Below are 19,573 nucleotides of genomic sequence, written 5' to 3' on the forward strand. Positions count from 1 at the left end.
ATATATTCACAAGTCCTTTAAATATTGAAGATTTAATACTTGTGAACTTATTTAAAGAATTCCTTGCAAGTGGGATTTCCAACTAATATGTAATAAGTAGTATCCCAAGTGCACAAACCAGTCTTAAAAAAAATAATTTTATCAAGTGATTTAGTACACGTTCCTGAAAGTAACTCTTTGACTAAAATATATGATCTCGAAAAATGATACATGGTGTCAATATGCATTTTTGTAGAGTGTTCCATGGAGTTTTTGGAGTTGAAGTTGTTTCTTATCATAACAAGAAATCAATCTTCTTTCATGAAGTTGACAGCTTTCTAAGATGCTTCTCTTGTCACTTAAGTTGACAGCTTCTAGATATGTTTCTCCTATTTTTCTTACAAAATGTGTAATCTATATCTATATAGCCAAACATGTTAAGTATAATATCATTAGGGTACAATACTCCAAGAGTTGGTAGTCCTTTAAGATATCTAAAAATCTTGTTAATAGCTATAAGATTGGATTCTCTAGGATCCACTTGAAACCTTGCATATTGGCATGTTGAGAACATTATATGTTGTCTATTTGCATTTGAGTAAAAGAGTGAGTTTGTCATATCTTTATAGCTTGTTATTATACATGATTTGCACTGATCAAGCTTTAGTGGTTTCATCATTCTATTGGTTTACTTGTGCTCCTAAAAGAAATATTCTTTTGGCTTGCATGTAATAATTCTAAAAAGAATTGCAACTTTTCCAACATGCTCCTCCATACCTACTCTGCAATTACTTAGAAAATAACTTGCACAAGTTTTCGTTAGTATATCAACATATAATATTATCATTATATCACTACACATCTATAAAACATTATGTTTGTGCCTAGTGATAATGAAAGTTATTAATATAACGACTCTACTACTTCATATTTAACTCCAACTTTAATTAGAGTGCTGTATCATGTCCTTGACGATTTCCTGTATAAGATACTAGTTCAGATCGACCTGAAGTGAGCTTGTGAAAAAGAGATATAGAGAGTCCAATTGATCTGCAACTACAAAGTCTATAAACTATTGTACATTTATTTCCTGTTTTTGAGTCACCAACCAGGAGTGCACTTTGTTCACATTCACCTTATGGATATTGAAGTTTTAATGTGCATCAGGTGCATGCTAGATATGTCATAATAATCTCAAGTCTGTCACCGGTGCTTTCTATTAGATACTGCTTCCAGATAATAACCTAAGATCCAGTTTGGCCTTGTCCCTCGTAATAATGCCATTTTCGTCTAGTTTTGACTTTTGGTTATCCTTGTACCAGTTACAATATTGTCATTTGGTTTGGATACCAGCTTCCCTACAATCTATGTTTTGACTGATTGAGTTCATTTTGCTTTGCAATCACCCAATCCGGATCTATTAGAGCTACTGTATTTTTTTTATTTCTCCTTGAGATAGAAACTAGAGAAATAATCATCCATACTCAGTAGCCCCTTTAATCATTACTCCACCATCTAGATCACTAAAGACCTAGAATTTGGGAATAATATTGACATCAAACCCTTTGTCTTAGTAGATATGTTCTTGTTGTGTCCTCTTGATTAAAAATGTGGTGTTGTGTTTGACTAGTTGATCCTTCTTTTTCTCCCCCTAAGTTGTTGCTGAGATTTCTTGAAAATCTTTACCCTTGCTGACTGGCTTCATTGAACTAATGAGTTATGTATTACACTTCCATTCCACTATATGGATATGAATCATCAATACAATTAATTTCAACTGTAACAGCTTGGAGCATGGAATTGTTGAACTATGCACTTAGAATATCTATCACCTTCTGTTGATCAACCACAAATGCCCTGTAGGTTGTAGACTCCACTGAGTAGCCATTGAAACTATTCTTATGATTCTTAGATGCAAATTCCAAGATCTTCAAGCAAGTGAAAATATTTCATTATTTACTTCCGTAGAACATTTTCTCCAAACACTTTCAGATTATTCAGTGTTTGATTCTGTTTTCCATTAACTTATTAGTGGTTTTCATCTTTACATCCTGATCAAGGCCTGATCTTACTTGTAGCAAATGGTATTGACTGTTCCAACTTTTTAGTATTCAGAAAGTCTTGATTTTCTTGATTTTGTCCTTGTTGCTTTAATCAAGTTCTAGTTCTTTCTATGTACCACTCCATTCTGACACAGAGCTCCCAGTATTGATTATGTCTCAAAATATTCTTGATGTTACAGATATTAATCAGAACCGCTTCTTGAATTCAGTCTCATTATCTGACCACAAGATAATTTCTGTTACAGTTGCTTCCAGATTAATCTCCTTTGATATGATCAATCACCATATGTGATGTCATGTCTTGAGAACGCATGAAAGATAACTTTGTGTTAAGAGTATTCATCAATCATCACTAAGGCGTATCTTTACTTTGATGTGATGTTGTCTTTGACTTCTCTTTTAGTCATGCCTCACATATTTCATCCTTCTGAATTCCAGATGAGGCAGTACTCTCACTAATCCCTTTTTACAAGAGAATTCCTTGTGTTGATGTTCAAGAGTGAGATCTTCTAATGTCATAACTAAACTTTTGTCAAATGAATGTTTACAGTAGAAACCATTGAATTTACCTTTTCCTGAGATTCAGTCTAGCTAAGAGCATATTATTTCCTTACTTTAACAAGAGCAAACATCTCAACCTTTCTGCTTGAGATGAAACACCACTCCTTCATTGAATTGATATGTTTTCCTTTGTTAGAGTACTGTCTAATAAGAGGATGTGTGCGCTGATTCTTCAGCAAGAAAGATGCTTCCAATTGTTATCACTGACACCAATGATTAGTTATTATCAGTGATACCAAATATTGAATTAATTATGACATCCCTTTTTCTACACATCTTTGCCCCGTAATGAAAATCTTTGATGTCATCTCCAAAGATTATTGACGGAATAACTTTTGTCAATCACATTTGATTGTGAGGCTCTTTCTTGATCATATGCCTTGAGTGTCAATTACCAAGAATACATATGAATCAATTAACCTGTTATGTCTTGCACCACATATGGATTAACAGTTCTTGGTACCCAACTTATCAGTTTGGGTCTAGATGGATTAGAGATTTTAGTTTTTACAGTGATAACAACATCTTCAACCTTAACATGCTAATTTTTATATTTGACTGACCATTTTCCCCATTTTAATACCCTTGAAAAATTTATCTCTAGGCTAGGGGAAAAATGATTCCAACCTTACATAAGGAGGATTAACAGTCTTTGCCCTATTATAATTCTTGAACATGTTTTGTCTAAAATTAATGCAAGTACTAAGAGATGCATTAATGGTATTGAAATAAATAAGCATTGCATTAAAAATACATGACATTCATTCAGAAACATTACACATAAGAATTAAGCAAAACAGGTATGATATGGAACATAAATAATTAACACATAAATCACTAATTCTATCTAGTCCAATCATGTTGTTCTATGTCACCTTACTATCTCTATCCAATTATTAAACATATAAACCTTAACAAACAACTCAAAATAAATGAGCAAATCATATTATAACAAGATACAGAGAATAAGCATAAATAAAGGTCTTATATGTTGGAAAACATATATCTCACTAAAGTAATAAATCATGTTCAACAAATATTAAACACATATTTAAGAACATATAAAGTATCATGCACAATTTAAACATCATTCATAGTTACCATAAATATTCTAGAGAACCAGTTCAATAATATCTATGTATGATGCTATCATGCGTGTGCGAGTGTCAAACATTTAAATACTAAGATCTTAACATACATTGAATATGTGAGTTGGGTCATCTTCAGAGATTGCTATAAAAGCAATATATTTATGATCTTCCTTCTCGTCATCTGATCCATCCCAACTTTTTCCTTACGCATTATAAGTTTTGACTAGCTGGTTAAGAAAATATTCCACCTTTGTCTCAACTTGTCAACTGAGTCCCTACTCATCCTTGTTTGTCAAGCTTCTTGTTATATTGTAGCACAACCCTGATAGTTACTTGACACATATTTCTAGCTATCAAATATTTTTATGTCCCCATCTCAGCCTTGTAACCACCTCTTGAACTAATCTTTAAGAGTCTCTGTTTCGAAATATATAGGCTTGATCCTTGGATATAGCTTATGTACTCATTATGAATCCGATGCGACTAAACTTCCCTAACATGTGAAATACTGCCCTATCATTCACTCCCTCAAGTATTCTTAAAGTGTACAAGTCACTTTCATCTGCCTGAGCTTCCTCTGATTCAACTATCCGTAACTCTTCTATTATGTTCTTAGGTTCCAACTTTAATGCATGTAACTGAGATGTTTGCATGTCCACACTATTCTTTCTAACCTCCTCGATTCCTTTCTTTATGATCTCTTTGATTCCCAAATAAATGTAACCTTGGTACAAACCACTGTGTGACTGTATAATCTGGAATCATTAGAGTTATCTTAAAATCTTTGAGAAAAATTATATCCCTATAAACTTTCTTCGTTTCGCGCATTTGAAAATCCAATGGTATCCTTTGGAGTAAGCCTTTGAGGAAATACCATAATTTTCTTCCGTAGGTCCTGAAATCAGCTTCATTGAAATAAGAAAACCATTATCTTTAATTACCTTATTCGGGAATTTTCCATCTGAATAGCACATGGTCTTCATTTTCTTCAAAAGATTAAAATCATCTTTAACACTCGGAGGAATCTTGAGTCTACCAATCCTTTGAGAACCTTTGGCTTGGGTAAGTACAAATTATTTAAAATTTAAAAATCTCAAGAGTTGATAATTTTTGAAAATTTAAAAATTTAAAAAAATGAGAACTTGACTTTTTGGTCTTACACATCGGATCTGATCTGTATATCGATCAACAAGCTCTAATAATAATTATTAGGTCCCGAAGTATCGTAGAAAGGGGGTTGAATACGATACTCACTAAATTAAAAAATTATTTCGAATCTTTTGTGGATATATAATTTAGTGTCCGGATAGTGGTTTCGTGTTCTTGTGGTGAATAGTATTTAGGACAGTAAAGTAAGGAATATAAGATATTCGGGAAAGTATATATTTATATATAAATCCTTTGGGGTGTTGCTACACTTGTTAGGGCGAACACACGCGCTAATATTCACGCAAGTATACGCGTTCGCAAGTAATATAGAATACTTTCTAGTTCGTTCCCTCAGAGACTCAGACTAAATTATTGTCTAATTAAACTCACTCACCAATGTATGATTACTTCTCAATGTTAAGATAATAACACTTAAAATTGTTGATTAAATATTAACTATAATTAACTACTTAACTAACCACTTAACTAACACTTCAATTTATCAATAATAAAACACTCATGCGATCACAACTTCATTATTACTTCCTTCTATAGCCATTGTTATTACCTTTAGCATGTGACAGTGATGATATTAATCGAATAACACGAAACTGATAAAAGCCAACTTTCATTGTACTAATACCATTCTACCAAGCATCCACAATTAAGATAAAAGTTGAATAGTCATCAATTATGTTGAGTTCCCATATGTCTACAGAAATTGACAACACAACGATTTAAGCACAAGTTATTCTTTTTGATTACATAGGGAAAATAAAACTGTTAGAGTTACCCACTAATCATGCACAACGTACATGAACCTATCTAGCATGGCAAGTTCTAAATCTCAAGATCCACCGTCGCTTCACAAGAGATTAACACCCTATCTTATATGTTCGCGACGCACATAAGACGAATATGCACAACCAATACTAGATATCATGCAATCATCACACACTAAAGTATTAAACAATTAACTAAAGAATTCCATAATAAATCTGTTGCAACCCCATGATCACGATTAGCCCATAATAGAACTTATCGCCATCATGGGTTCATATGAAATCATGATAAACAAACACAAGAAAATAATAACTAAACTAATTATATTAAAACAGAGTACGTCACAAGAGTAAATAAGTCAAAGCAAGAAAACTAGCATCCAACGTTACAACAAAACAAGAATCACAAGAAAATATGCTTCCTCTTCATTGCGGTGTGCTAAATCGGTCTTCTTCCTTATCTCCTTCGCTTCTTGCGTAAAACACAGTCTTCTTTTTTTCAATCTCCTTTGTGAAAACGTCTCAAATCTACTTATATAATAGTCCCATAAAACTCAGATTACATAGAAGTTGGAAGCCAAACAGAAGTAGAAGCCTAAAATAATTCAGCAAAATTCCCGACCCTGCGCGGCCGCTCAGCATAACTGCGCGGGCGCGCAGGCCTCTACTGGAAAAAATCCAAGTTTGCTCCGTTTCTTCGCCGTAATCTGCCCGTTCCTTTCCTCTCGCAATGGTGAACACATGCCAAGGCTTATTCTTGATGATTCATCCCCCGAAATGCAACTAATACCCTGAAATACATAAACACTAGAAAAACGCATCAAATACACAAAATACTTGATTTCAAGACACCAATTTAAGCCATTTTAAGACGTTCTAAGTGGTATAAAATGCCACTTATCACACCCCCAAACTTAAATCGATGCTTGCCCTCAAGCGTCACAGACTCAAAAACAAATAAAAATATGCATGAATGCAATCTATATGAAAATGCAGCGATCCCCCCTACTACAATTAATCAACCAAATTGCCACATCTCAACGAATGCAGTTAGACAACTAAAGATCAATAAACTCATGCAAACGGACATACAGCCAGAAACGTGGTGTGTGCAAATGCTTAACAGATATGCTTCGGAACTAGACCAATTACTATAACTAGACTATCATCAAGGCAATCCTACGATTATACAAAGAATAAAAAAAATTCTAGGCACAAAGTGATATTCAACACTACAAGAACTCTGGAGCTTACTACGGAATCGTGCTTTTTATTTACAACTCAAATGCTTATTTGACCGTGCAATGAGTGAGGTCCACAAGAGACTTATACAATGGTATCCATGTAACGAGCGTTAGGTTAGCAGATCCCAGACTCTAAAAGCCTTAGGTCACTAGGCACAAAGTCCCCTAAGAACTTAATAACTCGAATACCAAAGAGCCCACTCTTGATCAATTATGCAATTTTCTTTTTCTCTTCTGAGCAAGTGCGTTTCGCTCCATCTTGCTCAACCCTAGACTACTCGCAACATATGCGAGCCGGCTACTAGCCGTTTGACGCCTAGCCACAACTAGCAACAACTTCCATATTTTTTTTTCTCCAAATTTTTTTTTCTTTTTCATGCCTTTATCACTAAGAACCTATAATCGAATTCGAAGCATAATAAGTGGATTGACCTTGAAAACAACCAAATCATAACAACAATCTAGCCCTTACGCATTCTCTAAGACTTAGTGGACTTACAATTGTTTCTAGCATGCATATCAACCTACACAACTTAATATCACTTTAATGCTATCACTACACTCGCATCAATATCACAATTCAGTCGATAAATCATTGCAAAAGGGATCATGGTAAATGCATGAGCTACATGACATTCAAAAAAAAACTATATGGCATAAATTATGCAACTATATGAACTAAACTATCATGAATATGCAACTAAATGACACACACACAATATTCCTTATCTACCACCCCCAAACTAAAAATCTTCACTGTCCTCAGTGAAAGTAGTAGAAAGGAACACAGGGTATACCTACTCGGAGTCATCATCATCATCACCCTCAGTGGGTGGAGTATCAGGCGGCGGGTATGCAGAGTCCTCACCAAAAACTGGCCACTGGATATCAGCTCCAAGGCCTCTAAAAGCAGTCCCTAACGCAAGGGTGAGCTCCTGAGCAAACCTGCTCTGCGTCTCATACATGGCATCCATCCGCCGTGAAAGCCTCCTATACTGGGCATCAACCATCCCAACACCCTCCTGAGCTCTCGAAGAACCAGCCTCATCACGCCCTGGCCTGGCCATAGTAGCACCTCATACTGGACGCCCTCTTGGAAGATGATAACCCAGCCCATGCTCCTCAGGCTCACCACCGGTCCACTCCCGCATCCCATTCAGAGTGCCAGAATCAATTGGAGCTGCTGGCAACTGCAACTGCTCATGAGCCGGCCAGTTCACTCCCACTGCTCGGCATAGCTTCGTTACCGTGGATGCATAAGGGATGTTCATATGCTTCGCTCCCCTCAAAAACTTCAGAATTCCTTGGTAGATAAACTCACAAAGGTCCACATAGTACTCCTCATTCATAATTCCCCACAACAACTGTGCTCTCTCAACTGTGACCTCGTGTACATGTGAAGAAGGCAAAATATTAGCACAAATAAATACATTCCATGCACGGGCATACCTGTTCATGGCAATCGCCGGAAAGTGACGATACTCATTATTGCCTGTACTGCAGGTCCACACTGTGCCCGGGCGACAGAGAGTCGCACAAATCAAATCCAAGTCAAAATCCTCAGCAGTCTTTTCATTCCAGTTCTCCTCCTCGGGCTTCCTCTCTCGCTGTCCAATCACACGGCGAATCGCCGCAGGATGATAATCAACCGTCAGCCCACGGACCACAGAAAACCCATTCTTTTCGGCCTTCGCGTTCGCGTAGAACTCGCGAACAATGCTCATCGGTACCGCTTCGGGTGACTCACAAAAAGCTATCCACCCCTTTTCTGCAATCATGGGTAGTAATTCACCATCCCTCCCCGATGGCAAAAACCCCCTCTCCTTCAGAATCGGCTTCCCCAACAGCCTAGTGTACTCCTCCTCCGCGGCTCTGTCCGTTAACCGAGGCCTTGCAGCAGTACCCCTCGATGAATCAGCAGTAGGAACTGTGCTGCTGCTGTCAACAGTGCGTGCTCTCTTGGGTGCCATTGATTCGTGAATAAAAGCGTGTAAGAACTGATATTTGATGTTTGTGAGAGGGTTTAAGTGTAGGAAGTTTTGTGGGAGATATGTAGGATAGGTGTATGTATATATAGGGTGTGGATTAGATTAGGGTTTGGGAATTAAGGGATAAAATGATGGGGTAGTGGGAACAAATCGTGGGTTTATGGGCTAAAACTGTTTTGTGTTTTTTTTTCTGAACTGTAAAAAAAATTTCTGGTACTCGACCCCTGCGCGACCGCTCAGCATAGCTGCGCGGGCGCGCAGGGGTCACTGGAATTTTTTTTTCAGCCCCTGTTTTCTGATTTTTTTGTGTTTTTGAATAGGTTATTAACTTCTAAGGGTTCCTGTAACAATAATTCATGGGTTGCCTCCCACGCAGCGCTTCTTTTTCGTCATTAGCTTGATGTTTCGTACCCTGCTCAAGTAGTCAACAAAATGGCGCTAACCACTTCTCGGTTTGCCATGTCCCCATAGTAGTGCTTCAACCGCTAACCGTTAACCTTGAATGCTTGGTCTGGATCATTCTCAAAAATTTCCACCGCTCCATGTGGAAACACAGTTTTGACAATAAAAGGTCCAGACCACCTTGATTTCAACTTCCCAGGAAAAAGTCGGAGCCGAGAGTTGAATAAGAGAACTTGTTGCCCTAGCACAAATAACTTTGGATGTAGCTTTCTATCGTGCCACCTCTTCACCTTTTCCTTATACATTTTGTTATTTTCGTACGCTTGAAGTCGAAATTCATCCAGTTCATTAAGCTGAAGCATTCTTTTCTTACCAGCTGCATCTAAATCCAGGTTCAACTTCTTCAATGCCCAGTAGGCCTTATGCTCAAGCTCCGCAGGTAGATGACATCCCTTTCCGTACACCAACTGAAACGGTGACATCCCAAGTGGAGTTTTGTATGATGTTCTGTAAGCCCAAACAACTTCATCGAGCTTTAAAGACCAATCCTTCCTTTACGGACAAACAACCTTCTCTAGAATGCGCTTTATCTCTCTGTTAGACACTTTCGCTTGACCATTTGTTTGCGGATGATAGGCAGTAGCTACTCGATGATTCACATTATAATGCTGCATCATAGAAGTGAACTTACGGTTGCAAAAATGCGATCCTTCATCACTTATGATTACCCGAGGTGTTCCAAACCTTGTGAAAATTTGCTTATGAAGAAAATTTAGCACTGCCTTTGCATCATTTGTCGGTAAAGCTTTAACTTCGACCCATTTTGAGACATAATCAAATGCCAGCAAGATGTACTGATTATTGCAAGATGAGATAAAAGGCCCTATGAAATCGATTCCCCATACATCAAAGACCTCGACTTCAAGCATCACATTTAATGGCATTTCATCCTTCCTTGACAAATTTCCCACTCTTTGGCAACGATCACACCTTAAAACAAACTGATGAGCATCCTTGAACAAAGTAGGCCAGAAAAAACCTGCTTGCAGAATACGAGCTGCCGTCTTCTCACCGCCATAGTGTCCACCATAAACCGTGGAATGGCAGTCTCGTAATATCCCCTCCGTCTCACAGAACGGGATACATCTCCTGATGATCTGGTCAGCTCCCTGTCTAAACAAATATGGTTCATCCCACATATACCACTTCACCTCATGCAGAAACTTCTTCTTTTGAGCGGATGTCAAATTAGGAGGCATTATATTGCTGACGAGATAGTTTACAATATCTGCAAACCATGGTTCTTCCTCCTGAATTACAAACAACTGCTCATCCGGAAAAGATTCATTGATTAACGTCCTATCTTGTGAAGTAGAATCGGGATTCTCCAACCTAGAGAGATGGTCAGCTACTTGATTCTCAGTACCTTTTCTATCTTTGATCTCTAACTCAAATTCCTGAAGTAAAAGCACCCAACGAATGAGTCTCGGCTTCGAATCCTTCTTAGAAACCAGATAGCGAATAGCTGCATGATCAGTGAATACTGTTACTTTCGTACCAAGCAGATAAGATCGAAATTTCTCAAAGCCAAAGACTATAGCCAAAAGCTCCTTCTCTGTAGTGGTGTAGTTCAATTGGGCACCATTTAAAGTCTTACTCACATAGTAGACCACATGGAAGAGATTTTTCTTGCGCTGTCCCAGAACTGCACCTACCGCATAATCACTCGCATCACACATCATCTCAAATGGTTCTGTCCAATCTGGTGCTGTAATGACTGGTGCCGTGATCAAACTCTTCTTGAGAGTCTCGAATGCTGCCAAACATTCATCATCAAATTTGAACGGCACATTTTTCTCAAGCAAATTGCACAACGGCTTAGATATCTTTGAAAAGTCCTTGATGAATCGCCGATAAAAACCCGCATGACCAAGAAAACTACGGATTCCTTTCACAGAATTAGGTGGGGGAAGATTTTCAATGACTCCCACCTTGGCCTTGTCCACCTCCAGACCCTTGCTAGAGACCTTATGCCCAAGGATAATGCCTTCACGCACCATAAAGTGACATTTCTCCCAATTAAGCACCAAATTAGTTTTCACGCATCTTTTGAGTACGGTGCGCAGATTATTCAAACATTCATCATATGAGTGTCCAAAGACGGAGAAGTCATCCATGAACACTTCGACGTTATTTCCAATCATGTCAGAGAATATAGCCATCATACATCTCTGAAAGGTGGCCGGGGCGCCACATAACCCAAACGAAACTCTGCGAAAAGCAAACGTGCCAAATGGACAAGTGAAGGTAGTCTTTTCCTGATCCTCTGGTGCAATACAAATCTGATTATACCCGGAATAACCATCCAGAAGACAAAAATACTCATGACCCGCCAATCTGTCAAGCATCTGATCAATAAATGGAAGGGGGAAGTGATCCTTCCTTGTGGCTTTGTTCAATTTTCTGTAATCCATGCATACTCTTCATCCTGTAACTGTTCGAGTAGGGATGAGCTCATTCTTTTCATTTGCGACCACAGTGATACCTCCCTTCTTAGGTAAACATTGTACGGGGCTCACCCATGAGCTGTCAGAAATAGGATAAATGATGCCTGCATCTAGCCATTTCAGAATTTCTTTCTTCACCACCTCCTTCATGATGGGATTCAGTCTTCGCTGTTGTTCCACAGTTGGCTTACTACCTTCCTCTAGCAGAATTTTATGCATACAATATGAAGGACTTATCCCCTTGATGTCTGCTATGGTCCATCCAATAGCCGATTTGAATTCTCTCAAAATCCTTAAGAGCTTGTCTTCCTCACTACCTGAAAGGTCAGATGAAATAATAACAGGTAACGTAGATGAATCACCTAAAAAAGCATACCTCAAGTGTTCAGGTAATGGCTTGAGCTCCAAGGTAGGTGCTTCCTCTATTGATGGTTCGAGCTTCCCTTCAGCGTTCTTGAGGTCAGAAGTACCAAGAGATTCAAATGGTATGTCCAGCTTTCGCTTCCAGGGAGAAGCGTTCAGATATTGTAATTGCTCGTTGCTATCTTCATCATCGCTGTCAAAATCCCCCACTAAGGCCTTTTCCAATGCATCAGACATTAGCATGTGATCGAGTTCCGAAGTAACCGCAGAATCAATCACATCCACTTTTAAGAACTCCTCATCTTCTGTAGGGAATTTCATTGCCTTGAATACGTTGAAGGTCACATCCTGATCTTGGACCCGCATAGTAAGTTCCCCTTTTTGCACATCTATCAAGGTACGGCCAGTAGCCAAGAAAGGCCTTCCCAAGATTATGGGAATCTTCTTATCTTCCTCAAAATCCAGAATAACAAAATCTGCAGGAAAGAAGAGCTTATCCACCTTGACGAGCACATCCTCAACTATGCCCCTTGGGTAAGTAATGGAACGGTCAGCCAATTGTAGTGACATGTACGTGGGTTTTGGATCAGGCAGATCCAGTTTTTTAAAGATCGACAACGGCATCAGATTAATGCTTGCTCCCAAATGGGGTTGAATACGATACTCACTAAATTAAAAAATTATTTCGAATCTTTTATGGATATATAATTTAGTGTCCGGATAGTGGTTTCGTGTTCTTGTGGTGAATAGTATTTAGGACAGTAAAGTAAGGAATACAAGATATTCGGGAAAGTATATATTTATATATAAATCCTTTGGGGTGTTGCTACACTAGTTAGGGCGAAAACACGCGCTAATATGCACGCAAGTATACGCGTTCGCAAGTAATATAGAATACTTTCTAGTTCGTTCCCTCAGAGACTCAGACTAAATTATTGTCTAATTAAACTCACTCACCAATGTATGATTACTTCTCAATGTTAAGATAATAACACTTAAAATTGTTGATTAAATATTAACTATAATTAACTACTTAACTAACCACTTAACTAACACTTCAATTTATCAATAATAAAATACTCATGCGATCACAACTTCATTATTACTTCCTTCTATAGCCATTGTTATTACCTTTAGCATGTGACAGTGATGATATTAATCGAATAACACGAAACTGATAAAAGCCAACTTTCATTGTACTAATACCATTCTACCAAGCATCCACAATTAAGATAGAAGTTGAATAGTCATCAATTATGTTGAGTTCCCATATGTCTACAGAAATTGACAACACAACGATTTAAGCACAAGTTATTCTTTTTGATTACATAGGGCAAATAAAACTGTTAGAGTTACCCACTAATCATGCACAACGTACATGAACCTATGCTAGCATGGCAAGTTCTAAATCTCAAGATCCACCGTCGCTTCACAAGAGATTAACACCCTATCTTATATGTTCGCGACGCACATAAGACGAATATGCACAACCAATACTAGATATCATGCAATCATCATACACTAAAGTATTAAACAATTAACTAAAGAATTCCATAATAAATCTGTTGCAACCCCATGATCACGATTAGCCCATAATAGAACTTATCGCCATCATGGGTTCATATGAAATCATGATAAACAAACACAAGAAAATAATAACTAAACTAATTATATTAAAACAGAGTACGTCACAAGAGTAAATAAGTCAAAGCAAGAAAACTAGCATCCAACGTTACAACAAAACAAGAATCACAAGAAAATATGCTTCCTCTTCATTGCGGTGTGCTAAATCGGTCTTCTTCCTTATCTCCTTCGCTTCTTGCGTAAAACACAGTCTTCTTTTTTTCAATCTCCTTTGTGAAAACGTCTCAAATCTACTTATATAATAGTCCCATAAAACTCAGATTACATAGAAGTTGGAAGCCAAACAGAAGTAGAAGTCTAAAATAATTCAGCAAAATTCCCGACCCTGCGCGGCCGCTCAGCATAACTGCGCGGGCGCGCAGGCCTCTACTGGAAAAAATCCAAGTTTGCTCCGTTTCTTCGCCGTAATCTGCCCGTTCCTTTCCTCTCGCAATGGTGAACACATGCCAAGGCTTATTCTTGATGATTCCTCCCCCGAAATGCAACTAATACCCTGAAATACATAAACACTAGAAAAACGCATCAAATACACAAAATACTTGATTTCAAGACACCAATTTAAGCCATTTTAAGACGTTCTAAGTGGTATAAAATGCCACTTATCAACACTCCGGTAAATAAATTAACCGACCACAATCCAAGAATAACAATGTTCTTGCTTCTACAAAGATCAACAAATTAAATCCTATATAATGATCTACCTTTTTGTTTATATAAGGATCAAATTACCAGATAATGATTATAATGCCCCTATGAATATACAAGAGTTAAATCGGGCATTACAACATTTCTGGGGTGAGAAGTTTAACGGATATTCAGTGTACCTGAGCTTCTCTGTATCTCTTTGTTTCTTGTTTTATCAGCTCTCGTCTGAGAAGAAGATTGTTAGGTCAAAAAGGTACATACAGAGGGGGTGTGAATGTATGTTTTTTCGTTTTTATCAAATTAATGCAGCGGAGTATCGAAACTAAAATGAAATAAACAAACAAAGAGATTCTGGCTAAATATTATTTTTATTTAAAAGTATAAATACCCGAAGGATTTGCTTACAACTCCAAATACAAAGATTCGAAGCTACAAATATATAAAAAGAACCAAAACAATAGTCTATAAATCTAGGATTCTTCTTATCACTCTAAAAATCGAAAGCTCTTATCAAATGATATTAAATACAATCAAAGGAGTTTTAAATAATGAGTGTTAAAAGTTTGTAAGGCTTTAAATGGTGTGAATCAAATTGGACATGACCTCTCCTTTTCAAATCAAGCTTTTAAGAGATGTTGAAACTGTTTTGCAAGATCTTCGCACTTTGTAAAAATGGAGAGATACTATTTTCAATCTGCATCTAATTGTTATATAGGCTGATAGGCAGGAGAGAGAAGAAGGCTACGTGGCTTAATCAGAACCAAGTATTTAAAGTCCATAGCTTACAAATTAATCACTTGTGTCCCTGAAGTTTATTACTTGCAACCATCTACATACGAATTGATTTGCCTTTAAAAATCTTCTGACTTGCGACCCTTGATGCATTGGAAGAGGTGACTTGCGATAGAGAACCTAAGGAGGAGTTGCCTTTGTTTATTTCCTAACTTGCGACTTGAACATGAAGCACCAGCTGAATTTCCTTTGCAAACAAACGCTACAACTTGTAATGGTTATTTTTAACTCTTAAGTTGCATCCTGTATTGTATCAAGTTGCCAAGTGGTTCAACCTCCTTTGTTCAATTTGTACGCGATTGATTAGTTGAAAATAGGACAGAAACAAAAGCTTGTTTGTTTTGTTTATTTAATAAACAAATACATGCATTCCTTTTTCTTTCCAGCTACAGGAATCTCGCGGCAAGAGCTCACGCGCGGCTGGTGTGAATTGCATTTATTTCTTTTAATTTCAAGTAACCAAAGCAGCTAGGGAAATTTTGCATGTCACGCGCAGTTTTCAAATCAGGCAACATGAGCGTTCTGTACACGCGCCTTTACTTGCACACCCAACTGAATCACCAAGACCTGCCAAATTCTTGATATTACAATCTCTGTTCCTTTGTTTTCTTTTTGTTTAATTAATAAACAAACACACGAACACATGCATGCTGGCGAGCTAAAAAAATATTTGATGTTAAATTAAATAAATGAATTGGATTTCATTTATTCATTTAATAAAAAAATAAAATATTAATTTATTTATTTAAAATCAATTGTTGATGTAAAATTATATAATTAAATGAATTAATTTCCATTTATTTATTTAATAAAAAATCAGCCATTGATTAAATAAATCCTGCAAATTCTCGGATTGTAGTCATTTGTATCTTCAAGCCTTCTAATATCTGGGTCTTTGCACTTTAAAATATTTTCAATCCTCTCAAGCACACAAATCACTTAAAAATATTTCTAAAAATAATACTCCATTTGCTTTCATGGATCACTAACGTCTAGTGCAAGGGTCTGGTTCACAGACGACTCGTTCCGTTCTCAGGCCTTCGTTTTATACCTGTACAAACCACTGTAAAGTCTTCTACCAAATATAACCAACTTCACATAGAATTCTTGAGGTCTTCACACTGATCCCGATAACTACTTCGAATAAAACCAACCTTATTCCTCCTATGCGTGAACATATTAATGAACTTCATACGGATCACTGTTGACGTCTTCTTAATTGCAACTACCAAAACCATAGTGTACACTACACCATATTTGGCCTGCATCAACACATTTTTTGGTGTTACAAGCAAAAATGTTGCCTTGAATTACTAAAATTTGATCTGAGGTAACTTTTTTTTTGTGTTACAATAGAGAATATAAGCTGTTATGATATATATGATGAAATCATTGTTGTAACACAAAAAATTATTGTTAGCATTGATATAACAACTAGTGTTACCATAGCACTTAATATTTAGGTGGGATTATAGTTGCAGACCAATTTTGGCCAAAATTGTACCAAATTTTGGGCGGCCCAAATGATCTAATTTGACCCGCTCATTTTTTACACTCAGACAAATAAAATAAACACTCACACTCTCTACACTCTCTACACTCAAAGGTAATGATAATGTTTGGAGATTAGGATTGGCAACACTTAGCCGGTCAGAGCTTGAAGATTAGAGTTCTAAATTAGGCTTGGAGATTAGGGCTATAACACTCAGTCGAGTCAGAGCTTGGATATCAAGGTTTAGTAATTAGGATTTTCAGTCGGGTCTGATCTTGAAAAAATTAGGGTTTGTAGAAATTGGAGCTTTCTTCTTGTTCGGGTATGCTCTTTTCTTCTTTTTATTTTCTTCTCTAATTTGTTATTTTCTTCTTGTTCGGGTATGTTGCTCCACTAATGAATAATTTTCAGGTAAGCGGAAAGTTGATCCCCTTCTTATTCTTTGGATTTCCTTTTCAATCAATTTAGGACAGAGTAATCAAACCTAAGTTTTGGTCTTTTGTTTGTTTAATTCATATCTGATGTTCTTGTGTATAATTTTGTAATAACCTCAATTTTTGGAAATTTTTGAAACCCTTATGAATAGTGTTTTTGCTGAATGAGAAAACTTTTCATGCCACACTATGTAGGGGTTCTGATATGGATATTCTGAGATTTTATTAGTACTTTATATGGGATATAAGTGTATGTAAAGATCGTCAGAATCCAAATTCAAACACTTTGATTTTTTCCGGAAATCCACTAGATACGGAAAGAATTGAATATAAGGTAACATGATACGAAGGATTTAAATTAAAGGATTATAAGAGAGGATCATAAAAAGGAATATAATGTATTGAGAAAGGTTAAGGGAACCCAAGTAATAAGATCCCGGGTATGATCCCTCAAACGATAAACGAAAACGAAAGTTAAGCGAACCGTATAACAAATCAGCGGTCATTAGGCAAACAATTAGGAAGTTAATCAAAGGGATTAGAGAGAGTGATGTCACCCAACCAATGAGAAGAGGACAAGGAGGGAAAGATGACATCACAACATGACATAGGCATGACATGGGAAGGAAGGAGATGTGGTGGATTATTAACCACACAAAATCAAGGTTAAATTGGTAATTAACCAAAAAACAAAACAAAACCAAATCAACCAAGCCAAATAATTCATTCTTCATCAAAACAAAAAGAAACCAAGGCATTGTTCTTCATTTGCTCTCGGCTTTTTCATCTTTAAAGGCAAGAAATTTCAAAAATTCAAGATCCAAGCTTCCTAAATTGGTGAGTTAATTCCCTAATCATCCTATGCATAGTTAGGGCTATATCATGAGTTTAAGCCATCAATTCTTTCTCAATCTTCTTCATTAAATCAATGAAGAAGATAATGAATAGTGTTTTCAAGTTTTTAACTTGAAATTTTTCTTGTTTTCCTTTAAGATCCAAGCATCCCTAAGACTTCTCAAAGCTTCTTAAGGCTTCCTAGCTACTCCCACCACTTCAAGGAAGGTATATCATCTCCAAACCCTAGATTCCTATGTTTAATAAGATGATTTTGATTATTATGGTGATATTGTAGCTTAATGTTTGTGGTTTAGAGTTTGGGTTGAAGTGGTATTGAAATGGAATGGTAAATCTTATTGTTTTGGTTAAAAGAATGTAGTATAGTTAAATTCAAGCTTAGGCATAAGTATGAATGTTAAAATTGAGTTGATTTGGGGTCGTTGTAATGTAGTTTAGATGGAGGTTGATTGGGTTGTGAATTGGAGTTGAAATTGTGGTTGTTTGAATTGGTTTAAATTTGGGAAATCGCGTAAACATAGCCGTCGTAACGTCCGATTTTCTTTAGACTGTTTTTGTGCATAACATTAGGACCCGAGAACCCCCTGCTAGATTATGACCATTTCCATGTCTAGATAGCTCGTGTTACGAGCTTCGTTTTGATATGTAGTTCGTTCGATTCCGATGCACGGTTTAGGAGAAACGACCGTTTCAAGTAACGGCGTTTCGCGAACGAAACTTTTCCCCTCGCCTTACTTTGAAACATAGGTTAAAGACCGAAAAGGTTTAATTAATGTATGAAACATTTATGGTAAGTGTGTTAGGCAGTTGGTAAGACACTCGCGAAGGAATCGCCTTAAGACTCGTAAAGGTTAAATTATTAAAAATGGTGGAGCCGAGGGTACCCGAGTGACTTAAGAGAATCAGTAAGCGCAAAAGAAGCGTTAGAGTCTAAGTTAGTTAAAGTATAGATTTACAAGTGACTTTGGTTTAATTTTAACTTACTTGTTGCTTATAGGTTACCAAACTCGTCCCGAGCCATTTGTAACCCCCAGTCGCTCAGGCAAGTTTTCTACCCGTTATACTGTTGTTGTGATGTATACATATGTATATGCATTATCTTGTGATAGATGCATGATGGTTAATTAGCAAATTCTTGCGATATATTGTTGCATGTGATATGGTATATATGCATGCCTATTTTGTATTCTTGATACATATATCTGTTGATTCAGTTGATAATACCTATGCTAGAGATAAGCGGTATTTGAGTTTACCCTTAGTATAGGGGATCAAAAGGTGAACATATTTCTAAACCGGGAGTCGATGTTCCCGAGTGTAATATATATATTTTTATATATATATGGTTATAGTTTTCAAAACTATTAATCAAATAAGGTTTATTCGATAACTTTAAGTTTATTTTATTACATGAATAGTATTTCAAATATTCATTCGAGGACTTATGACTCCTTTATATTATTTAATGAATATTACTTGAATATTCATCTGAGGACTTATGACTCCTTTTATTTTATTTATTGAATATTATTTTGAATATTCATTTGAGGATCTATGACTCCGATTATTTGCTGAGATATAT

Source organism: Apium graveolens, chromosome 7 (assembly GCF_009905375.1).
Source record: "Apium graveolens cultivar Ventura chromosome 7, ASM990537v1, whole genome shotgun sequence".
In the NCBI taxonomy this organism is placed as follows: domain Eukaryota; kingdom Viridiplantae; phylum Streptophyta; class Magnoliopsida; order Apiales; family Apiaceae; genus Apium; species Apium graveolens.